General features: G+C 41.7%; 1 long non-coding RNA gene across 2 annotated transcripts in view; it reads right to left on the reverse strand.

Moving 5' to 3' along the window:
• The window catches only part of LOC122180330, a 35,942-nt gene extending 31,675 nt beyond the window's left edge, over positions 1-4,267 (reverse strand). Inside the window, exon 1 of one of the 2 annotated variants that reach the window (XR_006179013.1) lies at positions 4,238-4,267. This is a non-coding gene — a long non-coding RNA (uncharacterized LOC122180330). The remainder of the gene's footprint in view (positions 1-4,237) is intronic. The other variant, XR_006179014.1, reaches the window with a different exon arrangement.
• Between the last annotated feature and the right edge of the window lie 11,580 nt (positions 4,268-15,847).

The raw sequence follows: 15,847 nt of genomic DNA on the forward strand, positions 1-15,847 counted from the left end.
ACAGATGTCCAGATTGCTTAACTGGTCCTTAACCCAGTCCTCATTCACTGAGGCAAACTCCTCCTTTATCCTGACTTCCTGCAGGGCCTCAGGAGTAGCAAAGACCAGATAATTATCTCAGCAATACTGACCCACATCCAGGCCCTAGAAATATTGAATACCAGGTTGGATTGGATCCTGGGCAGTCTGACCTAGTGGCAGACAATCCCCTGCCCATGGTAGAGGGATTCGATCTTGGTCTTTAAAGGTCCATTCCAACATAAACTGTTCTGTGTTCCTAGCCTAATGAATAGCATGTCCAAGAAAATTTTCACTGGAATAGATTTGAGCAATTTTGTACCCCCTTCAATCCTTATTCTTCAGCATGTGATGCTTGTAACTGGTGCATATTCTTCCCATCAGCGATTTCTCAACCAAGCAGTGCAACTGAAAACTCTAACTCCCACCATGTTGCAAGAGCATGACATAGCCTTGAGCACTAAGAATTTCCTAAGAATATCCCCTAGCAGATGGCATAAACTGAGTAAGCCGTAGATTGGAAAGGGAGTCCTCAAGAAACACTGTGAAGGAGATGCTTTGTGAAGACACAAATTATTTTCATAAAGCTCTAGACTTTTCTTCAAATAGTATGTAAGAATTGAGCATCTTTGATGAATCACACTTCTGAGATGAGGATGAGGAAGGGAGGAATAAAAAGCAATTGCAAATTTTGCAGGGAAATCTCTGAGAAACCTAAGACCTACCCCAAGATGTGGGATGTGAGATGAGGAGAACCAGCTCAGAACAGCACGTAGATGCACCAGTACTATTCAATTAGTAGCAGCAAAAGCCTCAGCAAACATTCTTCTGCACCCAGAACCAAGGGTAACATATGTTTCCTACCCCTTTTCTCAGTGTCACCTTCACACCTGGAATTAGAGTGTTTAGTCTGGGGAAGAGGGAAGAGCTTATTGCGTTCTTCAAATACCTTAAAGGTGAATGCAGCAAGAGTGGGGTTGGTCTCTTCTCACTGGTGACAGGACAAGGGGAAGTGGCCTCAAGTTGTGACAGTATAAGTTTAGGTTGGATATTAGGCAAAACTTCTTTACAGAAAGGGTTGTTAAGAACTGGAATAGGCTCCCCAGGGAGGTGGTTGAGTCACCGTCCCTGAATGTGTTTAAAAACTGTTTGGGTGTGGTGCTCAGGGACATGATTCAGTGGAGGGTTGTTAGAGTTAGGGTAGTATGGTTAGGTTGCAGTTGGATTTGATGATCTTGAAGGTCTTTTCCAACCTGAGGAATTCTATGATTCTACCTCCACGCTCGTGGGCACAAGAACTCCCAGGATGTGAGACATGCAAGTCACTTGCTGGACTGACTCCAGGGCCTCCAAGGTCTCCACAACTCTATCCACATTGACAATCCACACATAGAAGGTTATCACATAACATATCTAAGCAGATGCAACAAAACAATTGGCAAACTACTGGAAAACACCACAGCTCACAGGATCAAGAGAAGGAACCCTTTCTCATGCTAGAGAGGTCCATGGTTTGGTTACTAGACTAGCTTTCTGAATCATCATTTTAAGGATATTTTTACTGTAACCAAATGCTTAAGCATTCCATAGCATCAGTAACACCATCTAAAGTGATACTCGGACAAACAAGAAAAAAAGTGCTGAGATTAAAAATGATAGACTGCAGTGAGTCACTCAATTAGCAACCTTTGCGCAACATTCAGTAGACAAAGGAGGGCTATCCTATCCGACAAGTGACTCACAACAGAAAAGAACATAATACAGCAGTGATCAATCACAGAGGTGAATAAGCAGCAGCAGTTTTGTCCAGAGACTGAGTAACATAGGCTACACATCCATGTTCTACTCATGCTTCTTTCTGCTTAATTAATGAGCTCCCCAGAGCCTAAACCAAACGTATCATGCAGTGTTTTATCCAAAGGGTGGAGATTGAAAAGCATCAGAGGGAGAAGATTCCAGGCAATCCACACAACTTTTCTTACTAAACTCTACTAGAGCAGTCGTCTGACTCCAGACAGCTCTTCAGAATATCCCAGGAAAGGAATTGAACAAATTCTGCCCTGAACTGTGACTTGGATCTACTGGGAAAGCTAAGAAAATTTTAATCCAAAATAGTAGCACCTACCAACTTATCTAGAGACAAAGGCTGTCTTTTCATTTATCCCTGGATGCTCTGTTGAAGGACATCCTGGAAGGAACACATTGTTCAAATCTCCTCCAGTCATGCTTCTGTCTACCCAGGTACCTGCTCTGTGGAACTGTCTCCCACCACTCCTCCCTTAAAAAGAGGAAACAGTCAAATAACTTCCCACACTGCAGTATTCTCAGTGGACCTGGGAGCTCAGGACAGCTGAGTTTGCTCAGCATCACGCAGGAATTCATCACACAGACCAAAAGTCCATGTTGCCAAGACATCCTGCAGCCGTGAAATCATCCCCTCTCTCTTTGTGAGGACCAGAAGGACATCTAGAAACATATCACGTAATTAGAAAGGAGAGAGATGGCTGGGCAAGGTGGCACCTCTTTGAGAAGATTCAAGTTCCTTTCATTGTACTCATATGTTAATGCCTCCATGAAACATAGGAAGACTCATCCAGGGAAGATATATGGAATAAAGTAACATTACCCAAACATTTACTCCCTATTAAAGGAAAACTCATTATTTTACTGCAGGAAAACAAAACAAAAGAAATGAAAATGCAGAATCCAGCTCTTTAACATTGAAAGTTTGATTCTTCAACCTTAACTTTTTTCCTCCTTTTAAGATACATAAATACAGACAAAAGTATCCTAACCATTCTTATAAAACCTTTACAATGATTGTGTCTGTGATGATCACATTATTCATGGGTTAGCAAGCTTTAAGTTAATGGCACAGCTCATTCAACTGATTTCTTATTCAACTTTCATACAGCAGTACATAATTGCACAGTATGTCATAAACCCTCTAGAATACTATCATAATTTCTTCCCAAAATACTCCTAGCCTAGCATTACAAAGTTGAGTAGAACCATAGAGATAAATTATGTGGAATGAACGAACCCAAAGGGGCTGAACTCAGAAAAAATGTCAAGAAAAACATAAGAAGCACATTAAGACTTAATATAAAGTCAGAATTCTAAGGATAATGATGTTTTCCCACCTTCAATAGAATATCACAGCCAGACCCAGCCACAGTGATGAAGCTGTAGTGGGACATTCTAGGTAGACACCCCAAAGTCTCTTTTCCATTTGGCCCCTTCTCCATCCATTAAATCCATTCTGCTTTGAAGGCAGAAGATACAAGATTTATTTAGTATTTCCCCAACACTAGAGGCAAGACAGAGACCATAAATCCCACTGTTATTAATTTGATAGTATTTCTGTGTACATTAGCATGTTACTTTGGAAGTCAGCCCAAGCTCTTTCATTTCAACAACAGTTCATTCAATCTGCTAGTTCGACAGGAAAAATCCTAACCATTCTCTCTTTATGCAGACAAATTCTTGATTCGATAGATGCCTAAGCTAACCTGCACAAAAGACTGTTCTAAGGGAGCTTTCTGTCTCACAAACAGTTCCCCAAAACATGAGACAACATCTTTTGGAATTCAACCTTTGGGCAGTCTTTGAGAGCTGCCACAACTCAATTTCACGTCAGCTTTCAAGAAGCCCCACTGTATGCATTATTTCTGTACGTTGACCCCATTCACAGAAATCTACAATTTCATTTCCAACCAAAGATCATTGGCCAAAGTTGTTTCAGGTTGCAACCACACCCTTCAGGATACCAAGATATAATCTCTTGGTCAAGTGATCTGAGCTCAAAAGGCACTGGCTTCAGAGCAGTCTTCCCTTTAACTCAGCGAAGAAGGAATCACCTCTATGTAACACTATGAATTCACCTAAGCCTGTATTGCTCTAATCCAGATTACAACCACCCTTTAAAACAATCAAATCACCTTCTGAATTTTCTCAACATAACAGAATGAAGCTCCAGAGACCTTCAACAAATCAGGTCTGGGGATGCTATATGCCATGTGTCTGAATAGCAACAAGTCCGAATGAAGTCAAAAGGAGCAAAATACTCTTTTGGGAGTCAGATCTGTTATGCGTTAACCACGTTTTCAGCATGAGACTAAAGATAAGCCTGTTAGTCTGTAAAGATAATATAACCAAAACATTAAAAGATCATTAAGTTACAACAAACTTACAACAAGCACAGAAAGAAGCTACTTACCTTTAAAAGGCCTCAGATATTCAAGGACCTCCAGCAAGAAAATCTTACCACCACTGCCAACCCTTAAATGAGGTCTGAGAAAGGCTGAATCCTGGCTCTACCCTTTCTCAGTGTACATTGCATGCACCTGTGCTCCCCTAGGTTAGCTCTGCCTTCCCACCAGGTGCTCAGTCACTGTTTCAGGCCATGGATGTGCATTTCCACTACAAATTTAAAAAAAAAAAAATCAGCATACACAGTTTGTGGGAAAAGTTTAATTAAACAGGTTTTTGCTTAGCCATTCTCAAAAGATCCCAGGTTTACATTGAAATCCACCACCACTTTATCGACCATATAGGTCTTTATACCTCAGATCTTACAAATGCTCATGATTGCTTCTTTTTTGAAGAGCTGAATGGAGAAAAAACATCAAAGTCTGAAGAGTAGTCTGAATGAATTTTAGCAATTATGAATGCACTAAAAGTAAAATACAGAGAGAAATGTGAGTTTGTACATCTCAAAACCAACCTGCCCATTTATAAACCATCGTTACTTTGTCCTCAAATTCAAATGAGCTTCTAGAGTATTCACTAGATTCTGAACTGTTGCATTCTTCTGATTTGATGGTTAGGATGCTACTTCCGAGTCATCTCTGAAAAAAACAAAGTGCAAATCTGATTGTTGAACATTTTCAGCTGATTGTGTTACCTCATACCCTGAGCCAATTAATTGCTATGAGTCAGTTGAACTGCAATTCAATTGTTCCCTATAGCTGTGGATCAATGCTGCAGCATTGTATTGATAATACAGGAAAAGCCTGTTAAATCCATAGACTTACTATGGTGAATGGTGTCTTTAAAATAGATACTTGCTTCTATTATGAATATTGATGCTATTTTTCTTCTTCCTGATATCATTATAAAAACATCAAAAATGTTCAGCAAGCCGCTCAGAATGAACTAGAAGAAATCGGGTAATTGCTCCTTTTCAGGGAGCAATTTTACAAAACACTTCTTTAAAAGTTTATTTACTGAAAAGTTTCAAGGACATTTTAGATATTTTGCCCTGGAATCTTGTATTTAAAGAATTATACCATTAATATTTTCCAGTTTCTTAAGACAAAGTTACAAAGTCGGAACAATTCTACACAGCCTAAACTGCATCTCTCTGTTGCTTACTATGACACCTTGGTCTTCCCTACACACTCTGCAGCATGCAGTCACATCTGGAGCCTGAACTGACCTCCAGGTGGACACTGTTACTAGGGAGGTTTCTATAATGAAGTAGATGTAACTGGCTTTTATAAATGACGTTAACTCTTGGCCTTTCTATGACCAGCAGCCACAGATCTTGGTGAGCACTGCCTCACTGGGATGGGAGGAACTCTCTGCTCATATAGGTGAGATGGAGCACCCATTAACAAGATGTGCTGTAGTTTCAGTTAAAGAGACTCCAGCCCAGAGGAGAAATCACTAATGGCCATGTGTACTTAAGATACAGGCTGCATCTCCTTAGCAAGAGGTGAAGTTGCACAAAAGTGAGGCTGGAACACTTTTAGGACATCACCACACTTTGCCCTGAAGAGGTAACCTTAATTCTAGAAGAATATTTCTCAAATACAGATGATCAGCATCAGAAATAGTTTCAGATATAGATAGAACTGCAAGAGCTCAGCCGTAGTCTTTGCCATGTAGCTTGATGTAAGTTAACCTACAAGAAGGCTCTACTGTTTTGTCACTTTCAAGAGCCAGGGGTGTCTGAACACTTTTCAGCTCACCCATAGTGGTCAGTTTTGTATTCCCTAATGCTAATAAAGCCTAACTCCAAGCAGACATGCCTGGAACTGACCTCAAAAAGAGAGGGACTGGAAAGCACCAAATTATGTAATGAAACTTTGGCATATCCTCTTCACACTACACCTGTTCCAAAAAGCAGGGACACCAGCACTCTAAATCCCCTGCCTGAGGTGATTAATTGGATGATTATTCACACACAGAGTTTAATCTCCAGCCCCTGGAGACCTGTGGAAGTTTGCTGGCTAATGACCTGCAAGTTGTGACTCAGAGCATCCCCAAAGATTAATTATATACCAGACCTGCTCAGATTATAGGCCTGATTTACAACACTGCTCAATGTTAAGGGTGCCTAACACTTTCTATTATTTAGTTTAATTATAACTGTTTGTGCTGAGGTGTTTTCTCAGCTGCTTCAGGATACATTTGCATTTTTGGAGAGCACTGAAAGCCAAACAGGATAGCAGCTTCCAAGTGGGAGGAAAAAATCATAAAAAATAAAACATCATTACCAAAAGTATATTGTTTTGGTCCTTTGTGCCAGAATTGCAAGAGAGAAGGATTTTTAAGCTTTTATTTCTGAAATCCTCTTGCACACCCACGCTGTAGGAGGTCAGCAATTGTAACTGGGCTAACATTCACCAATAGTGTGTTTTTTCCATCATCACATGAAGTTCCACATTTATGATTGTGGGCATTTCATATGCTGGAATATCTCAAGGACTCTATTCTCAACTCTCACAGAAGATGACTTTCTGCCATTTCAACTGGACATCACTATGGGTTGGTCCAAATGGAAGCAATGAACTTCTCATTGGAAATGTCCTGCTGTGGCTGGGCATACTGGAGGAAGAGAAAGCATCTCTTTCAAGTGTAGATGTGCCATAGAAGTGAGGGGAAAAGTGAGAGACTTGCATTTAAGGCAACAAGTTATAGAATGGGACGTAAGCTGTTTTGGAAATAGGAAGACTGAAACAAAAAGGTGGAGAAAATGAGAACAGAGAGGAGGGAGATCAGGTTTGAATATGAGGGAATTTGTACTTGGCACCTTTAAAGCAAGAGCACAGAAATACAAGCAGCTCTCACCAGTTTGCTGTTTTGTATTTCATATGAATGTGCAAAAGATTGCTCTGATATTTGCTTCATAGCCCTTTCTTACAAGCTCTCTGTTCAGAAAAAGCCTTATTTTGTAAGTTGCTGTCTTCCACCTGTGGAAGAATAGTGGGTATCTTCACCTGAAGATAAGAAGTTCATGCTAGCATCAGCATCCATCCCTCACATCAGTACTGTCCTGCCTGCACGGCATAGCCAGAAGGAAAGTAAAGTTGGCTCTGAAAGCTAGGTTTCCTATCAGATCAGTGCCACTCACTGTCACTCAGATGTGGGAAAAATGAGCATCAGAAGACAATCTAGAGCAGTGAGCCTCCCGTATACCAGTCAGCACAAGGGTGCAAAACCACACTATGAGCATTCATGAGAGACTCTAAGAGAGTATAACTTCCTGACTAGCCCAAACTGGGTCAATAAATTAGGAGCAGGATCAAGGCACTTCCTAGACTGTAAGAGATATTTGGGCATGGAAGAATGGGTCTGCACTGTACAACAGATTCTATTTCAGATTGTGCTTGGCTCATGTCCACATGTCAATGCACAGAATACTTGCAAAGAGAAAATGACCCAATCTGTCAGAGCAATCCTTTAGGCTGAAACTTTTAAGTGAGTGTTGCATTAGGCTATTTGGAAAGGTGAGATAGCATCTGCAGAACAGAGCCTGTTTCACTGATAGTGTGGATTACAACATTGCAGTCATCTATCACTTGGAAGTTATGAGTCTGCAGTAGGGAGCAGTCTGAAAATCCAGACCTATACGTCAGGGATTTCCCCAATAAGAGGATTACTCATCAGAACAGCACAAAGGAACTGAGCTGAATATCTCCTCTGAGGCAGGAAAAAAGCGACACAGAGGCGTTGAGCATAGATAAGTGCAAAATTGTGACTTCATCAAAACTGCTCTTTACAGTTTCCTGAGAATCTGGCCTTCAGACCTCTGCCATGCTGTTTAACCACAGCCACCGTTAACCGCGACCACCACCTCAAAGAGCGAAGGGAGGTGCAGGGAGAACATCCAGGAGACAGCCCAGTGTTGGCAAGCAAGCCATCATCCATCTGTGGTGGAAGGCAGAGATAAAGGTCCTCAAATAGAAAAATATTTATTAAATGAACAGGACTCCTTCAGCTGCATGGGATGGCCATGCTGAACCAACATGCTGGCACCAGCCCCAAAAAAGCGCAAGACAATGCATATTCAAAAGAATAAACAGATGTTAATCCTGTACAGAGCTCTGCTTGTACCTACAGTCAGCATCACAGAGCAGGTAGTATAAGGACTCTACATTTCTTTGACCTCCACCCTAGGCTGATCATAAATTCCTTCAGCTGAGAAGAACACATTCTCAAAAATACGCTGTAGCGTCACTCATTCAAGTGTTCTGTGTCTTCTGCCACCAGTTTTTCACCTCTGTCAAGGACAAGTCACCAGACTGGGCCAGCTGTCCGGTAATGGGATGCTCTGAAGGCATCAAGACAACAAATTAGAAATAGGATTGATGGGAAGCTTTCTCTACTGGCTTGTCTTGCTCTAGTCTTCCTGACTTCAAAGCTCACATCTGTCTTGTGAGGTGGGGGATGGTTTCTAATTTTAGTCGATCCAAATTAATTCCAGCCTTTTTCTGCAACACGGCAACACTGAATCTTAGCATTGTGCCTTTGATCACTGCTTCACCAAAATAAACTGGCCTGCATGTCTGTGCAAAGACAGCTCTACAGGCAAACTCATATAGACAAAGCCAATTGGTGATTCAGCTCTCTTTTATACAGTTCATATAGAATCATTGAATTGTTTGAGTTGGAAGGAATCTTTAAAGGTCATATGGTCCAACTCTCCTGCAATAAACAGGGACACCTACAGCTAATCTCTGATTTGAAGTGGTAGAGAGGAACAATGAGCACAAAATCCATTGGGCTTAATTTTCTATAAGGTGCTGAGTTTCTGGGCATTGTACCACAAATAAGAGCAATTCCTTATCCAAATAAAGTCATGTCAAATACTGGTTCTCCATGAGATAGTCCTGTAAGTAGCAGAAATGAGCTTTTGTAGTCTTAGTTAAGAAAAACATTTTACAGACACTGCAGTCTGTCCCAGCTGTTGACTAACAGCAGACTGGGCCACTCTTCTTTTGTATCCCAAAATCTCTCCTGTCTCTGTCTTTTCTTTCCTCAACAAAAACACATACTCCGTAAATGCCAAATTAACGTTAAGTTTCACATGAAAAAGATGTTTAGAACTAGAGAACATATGCTGAGAGTAAGTATTTTAGTGATTCATTTGAGGGAGTTAGTGCATTAATTTTGAGCGTATACTACAGTTGTATTCCTGCAGAGCAGAGCAAATGTAGCTCTTGCTCTTCAGTACTGCGATGATTTTTGGTCATCATAAAAAGTTGCAAAACTGCTGACATAGTAGGAAAATATCTGTGACATTATTGGGGAGATTTGGAGTTTAAATTCTCTTATTGCAAACAAAAGTGGAACTCAAGCAAAAAACAAAAAGTGTAAATATATATATATATATCCATATAGCATTTGAGAAAAGAATAAGCCCATTTTTAACCACCACAAATCAGCAAAATACTCCATAACTTGAGCTCTTGCCTATTCAAAGGTATCACCCTACTAAAAAAAACAAACAAACCAAAAAAGGAGAGAGAGAGAGAGAAAGAGAGAGATGTATTTGGTGATTTTGTTTTTAAAAAAATTCTAAGCACCTTAATGGCAGGATATCAGGATATTACATAGCTGCTATTAGACTCTATGTGGCACTGAACGTCCTGGCAAGTAACCAGCCAAGGCAACATTTTTGGTGAGAAAGAAAAAATGAAAAGTGATTTTAGCAGAAGCTGTAGAACCAAAATTTGTTTCAACTGTTTTTGCACATCTATTCATCATGTGCTTACAGTTTTTAAAACTGGGTGGTAAATGTGTTAAATAGGTCACTCTCTGTGTCCAGCCCAGAGATAAGGAGCTGTTTATATCTCCAACTGCAGATCTTTGGCTCTTGAGCTCAACTGGTAACTGCTTACACAGCAGGTCTCCAGTGCTTGCCCAGAAGGCAAATGTTACAGTCACAGAAAATAAATAAAGCTGACTGCTCTCATGTTTAGCCCTGCTCCAGCACACCAATACTTCTATATATGGCAGCCCTGGAGCTCTGGTGCACAGAGATCACAGAGGAGCTCATGAAGATTTGGAGAAGCAGTCCAAAAAAGTTAAAACATTTGACAGGGAGTCAGACTGGATGGTTTTGTAAAAGGAAGCAAGGAGAAAATAGGTAACAGTGCTGCCAAAGGGGACTCGCGTCCTCCGCTGCTCACAGAACTGACTCACAGTGACATTGTTTGACTTAACCAGAAGTGGGAAGAATGCGAACAAATGCTGCCCCGAATCTGCCTTCTCTTTTCCTTGAGGACTCCTTGGGAAAAGAGGCTACATGGGACAACACTGGAGTGGATTGGCCTCTCCAAGGCTGAGGGAGCCTGGAACTTTGGCCCCTTGACAAGCAAGCAGTGTGCCCGCCTGTGCTTCCCTTCCAAGAGGCAATGCCACCAGAGTAGAGATGGCCACAGCACCAGCATTCTGCTGAGAGGCCAAAAAGTAGTGCTGGAGCTTCTCCAGTGCAAGTGGTGGTTCAATTCAATTAAATATAGGTAAACACCATTTAACCTGAATTATTCCCTGAGCCCAGGAACCCTGTATGAACTAGAGAGTGCAAAGGAGACCTTTCCAAGTCCCATGGCCAGCCTGCCAAGAAACAGATTTTGCAGCTCCAGCTCCTGCAGTCCAGAGAGGATGAGAAACAATGGGAAGAAGGTTGGGGAAAGAGCTTTCCAACACGTAAAACATAATACTCAAAGACTGGAAAACTCTTCTGTCTACTGAGGATAGGAAAATAGGCTTAAAATACAGTAAGGCCTAATGCAGGTCTCCTCCAGGGAGAGCTTTCCAGTGCCCAGGAAAATGGGAGCACTGGAATACACCACCTGGAGAAAGCAGTGGGCACTGAGGAACATGGTCAGTGGGAATGGTAGGGAAGCACTGGGGTTGGGCTTGGTGATCTTAGTGATCTTTTCCAACCTTAACCACTCTACAATTCTATGAATCTGAAGAGCAGCATGAGCAACAAATCAAATACAGCTGAGCCTAAAATAAGGGATTAGATTAGATATATAGAGTCCCGTAAAGCCCTTTCCAAGAGCTATATTTCATTAACAGCCCAGAACCACATTTAAGCAACGCTTATTACCCTGCATAAGTACTTTTACATCCAACTGTAACAGCTCCTATTTCTAAGCTATGCTAAAGGCTCAAGAAGACTGAAAGAGACCAAAGAAGTTCTGAGTCCTATACAGAGAGGGTTTTAAATGAGGTCTCTTCTTTCTCTTACCTTGAGTCTTCCAGAGACATTATTCAAAGCCAGAGCCCTAAATCTCCTCCTGGAAAGGTCTCCTTTTGTTAAAGCACTGGAACAGGTTGCCCAGAGAGATGGTGGATGTCCCTGGAGACACCCAAGGTCGGGGCTCGGAGCACCTGATGGAGCCGTAGGTGCTCACTGCAGCGGGGTTGGACCATATGGCCTTTAAAGGTGCCTTCCAACTCAAAACAATTCTATCACTCTATGAAGTCCAAGCCTGGCCATGAAGGATGTGGCTTGAGAGGATTTGAAAACCTCTAAGACTTTTTGTAGCTGCTGCCATCTTATAGTGAAACAGTATTGCATCAGCTCTTCTGCAGACTCCACTGCATCTCCTTCAGTTTTCAAGAGGTAATTCATCAATAATGTGTGTCACAGTAGGAGCCCAAAAAACCTCTCTTACTGCACAGGAGCTACCTAGAACGCTGCCTTCTGTCTCTGTGAGACAGCTCTACCAAGGGGAGAGAAGGCATCTGGAAAGCCTTGTTATACCAAAGCCCTGAAAGCAGCAAGGTGTCTGCTTCAGAAATCTCTCTTTTTTTTTTTTTTTAAACCCTGTTGGGAGCACATAGAGAAACAGAAGAGTTCCATCTGATGGCTGAAAAGAGTTTGTGAGACATTGTTTGGAAAAGCAGGAAACCAGAGGATACAGTGACTGAGTAGCAATGAAAGATTAGACCAATAAATTCTCTCATCACATGCAACCCTACCCAGCATAAAAACATTAAAAAAAAAAAAAAAAAAAGAAAAAGTAAGGCCTGTGGGTAGCGAATGCTGTTCTCGTCTTTGCATTTCTTCTGTACCTCTGCCCTTTTGTTCCTGCTTTTGGGCACAGCAAGAGAAGTGTGGAAACAAATTAAGAACCAGCTGTACACAGGAGGAGCAAAATCTCAGAGAGCAACCAACAGAAAGCAGAACATATGTTTACTGTCATCTTCCTCCCCGCGTTTGAAAAGCCACCTTACTTCCAAGGGGGAGAAAAATCCTTTTGCAAGGCTTTTGGAAGAGAGGAGAGCACCTCACCAGCTGGGTGCTGACTCAGCTCACAGCAGTGGTTCATTTCCCTTCATCTGTGCGATCCTCCCCACTGCACTGATGGAGCTTGTGATTAATTCAGCTCCTCACTCAAGTTTAATGCTGTCCCACAATCTTTTCTCTCCAGTGGAAGAAAACAGCATATTTTGGACCTTGTTCCAGGTGGAAAGCTTGTATTGCCACCTCTCACTGGGATGTTCCTTCCAAGATCTGCACCTGGGCATAGGGTAGGGGATGTGTCAACCCCCACCATAAAGAAGGGCCAAGAGACCATCAGAAGGATGAAATTCGTCACCTGGGTTGGTCTCACTTCTGACACCTCTATTTAAGAACAAAGGTGTCTATTTGATGGCTTTATTCCATGATTTCACTTTCATCAGCTATCCCTCAGTTTAGTCCAGGGATGACTTCTCTCACCCAAAAGCAGATTCTGCATATAGTTTGTTTGCATAACCAGCTCACTGGGAGACCGAAGGATTCTTCATGCCTAGAGATGGATCCAACTAGCATGACAGGCTTCAGGAAAAGGAGGATTAAAACCATGCATGAACTACAAGCAAATGACAAATTGCAGTTGTAGGGCTGTTGTGTATAACACAGCACTAGATACATAGCCCAGAGTGAGGAACACTTTTATACACATAATTCCTTCACCAAAAATATAGTAAACAGATCCTGTGGGTTTCTGCCACTTCATTCTCTGTTTTGTTTCAATCTTCCCAAAAAGTTCACTTGGGCCCAGGCCAGTTATCTGTGGAATTTATTACCACAGTGGTTCCTCAGATTGGACAGCAGCTTTGAGAAACAGAAATGGAGAACCTTAAGTGTTCCTGAAATAGGATAATAATAAAACAGTTAGATAGAAAAAAAATCAAGCTTGTAATATTGCATATCAAGATGAGTGTCACCCTGTTGCTATCACACATGTTGGAAAGGAATTCACTCCCATGAAAGAGAGAGTTCAATCTTTCCCAAATATTTTCCATATGTATTTTCCCCACCTCTGGGAAGGATGAAGATTTCACTTTTCAGATGGATAGTTTTCACTTTGTGTCCTGGATCTCATTGGCTACTGGCCAGTCCCACCTACAGCCCCACAGCACAACATTCTGACAAAGTTTTTTCTACAGGCTGAGGTGGCTGAGAATCTACAGGCTGGTGAGGCTGAGAATCATAGAATAATTAAGATTGGAAAAGACCTCCAAGATCATCTGGAGTCCCACCACGACTGCTGGGCAGGAAGTAAAAAAGATTCTCAGAGAGATCAAGGCTACAGAATTAAAAAAGTCTTGAACTGACAAATTAATGAGAATCAGACAGAAAGTGAAAAATAATACTTAATGAGTCATTAAGGACATTTTGTTTTGCAAAGCAGTCATGGCTGCATGCTAACTGTGATGTTCCACAGCCAACACACTTGCCTGTTCAGAGTGTTTGGCTTCAGTTGCTTGCCAGAAAGCTGCAAGGTGCTCTCTTTAGAAGAACTATCACTGGGAAATCAAGCTTGCTAATTAAAAAAACTCAAGAAAGCAAAGGATGGGTTATTAGACAGTGATGTTTATATGTGCATTTCTGAAATGCCCTCTTTTTTCATAACTGGCATTATTTTATGATCTCTAGAAAGAAAATCCTCTATTCCATTGACCCTGTCAGAGAGGTAAAACACATCTGGCTTTATCCTTCTTTATCCTAAATCTGAAAACTTACAATCTTACTTTCCTCTCAAAAAGCAAGACCTACAGCTCTACTTTTGGCTTCATGTGTAGTCATTGCATTTCTGGACCCCGTTCTTCAAGCCCTGGCCTCTCTTTAATTTGTACCCAGAAAAACAAGTTGGCAATGTCAGATGAACGATTTTAATCTGCCAAACATGGGAAGTCTGAGAACATAAATTCTTTTTTTTTTGGTCAGTGAAAGGCAGAGGAGCTACTAAGAAAAAAGAGCTTTGTGAGTAATTAATAACCCAGGTCTTTCTTCTTACTATCATATAATCCTAGAGGTTGGAAAAGGTTGCTGAGACCATCCAGCTCAATCGTCCACCTATCACCAGCACTGCCCACTGCCCACGTCCCTCAGTGCCACATCTCCATGGTTCTTGAACACCTCCATGGATGGAGACCCCACCATTTGTGGGCACCTGTGCCACTGCATCACCACCCTTCCCTTTTCCTAATATCCAACCTGCTACTACATTTGGTAAAAGATAAACAGAAATATAAAGCAGCAACTAACTGGAATGGAAAGAGAACTACTGGTATATAAGAGGATATGCAATATGCTTCCTGGAACCTTTAGATGCTGTCAAGAGCAGAACTAGACATATAGCACGCACCATCATAAATCTTGCTGCACAGGGCAGTGTTTTGGTTTTGTTTCCTCTCTGCATTTCTCATTCATCCTCAGGAATGAGTCAGCTAGTAGCAAAGCCATCTGCCCAAATTCACTGTGACAAGTCACCACTACGTTAGGTTCTGGTCCCAATTTGCTTCTCCATTGCCCCCAGCCATGCCCAGTCAGCATCCCACCTTGCATGCCACACTGCTGGAAGTTTGCTTCGAAAGAAGGGTCCAACAAGCTTAATGGCCACCTGAAATTATCTGAATTTTACACACAGGAGCTTTACAGCATGGGGGTTTGCTATTGTAAGCATGTTCTGGACAGTGTTACAGTAAGCAGGATGTTGCAGAGAGCATATCCAGCTCTTGAAGCAAGGCTCAGGTTAGGTTTTTAGTATCAGTGTGAAGGCAGATCATCTCCTTGTCAGTTACAGCACTATAAATATTAGTCTAACCTTGATTTATCAGTCATTTATCCTGTCCTTGCTCTGCAGCAGCAGCTTCTAGCACTGATCTAGCAGAAAGGCTCAACATTTCTGAAATTCATATTACAGAAGCAGGGTAAGATCTTCCAGGCTTGGGACTTCCTAATTAACACTGATCCCTAACACCTCATCTGTCTGGGAGAGCCCTGCGCAGGCTGCAGCAACTGAGTCATTGGGGAGCTGCACAATGCACTGAGCTTCAGTGCTCCTGAGATGCAAGTGCAGCTCAAAGACAGCAGCTCAAGCAATGCCCAGTGTGGGCTATGTCTACTGTCCACTTTCTTTACAATGCTGGCCATCCTGTTATCTTTTAGTAGGCACTATTTTTCTATTCACTTGGAAAATCAGATATGCTGCCTGTGGAGAATTTCATGTCAGAGTTCAGGATAATGTTTTCCTAGAAAAGATAAGACAATAAGAAACACTGTTATTCCCAGTGGGGAACCATTATAACC

Source organism: Lagopus leucura, unplaced genomic scaffold (assembly GCF_019238085.1).
Source record: "Lagopus leucura isolate 7727_CA_CO unplaced genomic scaffold, USGS_WTPT01 Super-Scaffold_1, whole genome shotgun sequence".
Taxonomy (NCBI): Eukaryota; Metazoa; Chordata; class Aves; order Galliformes; family Phasianidae; genus Lagopus; species Lagopus leucura.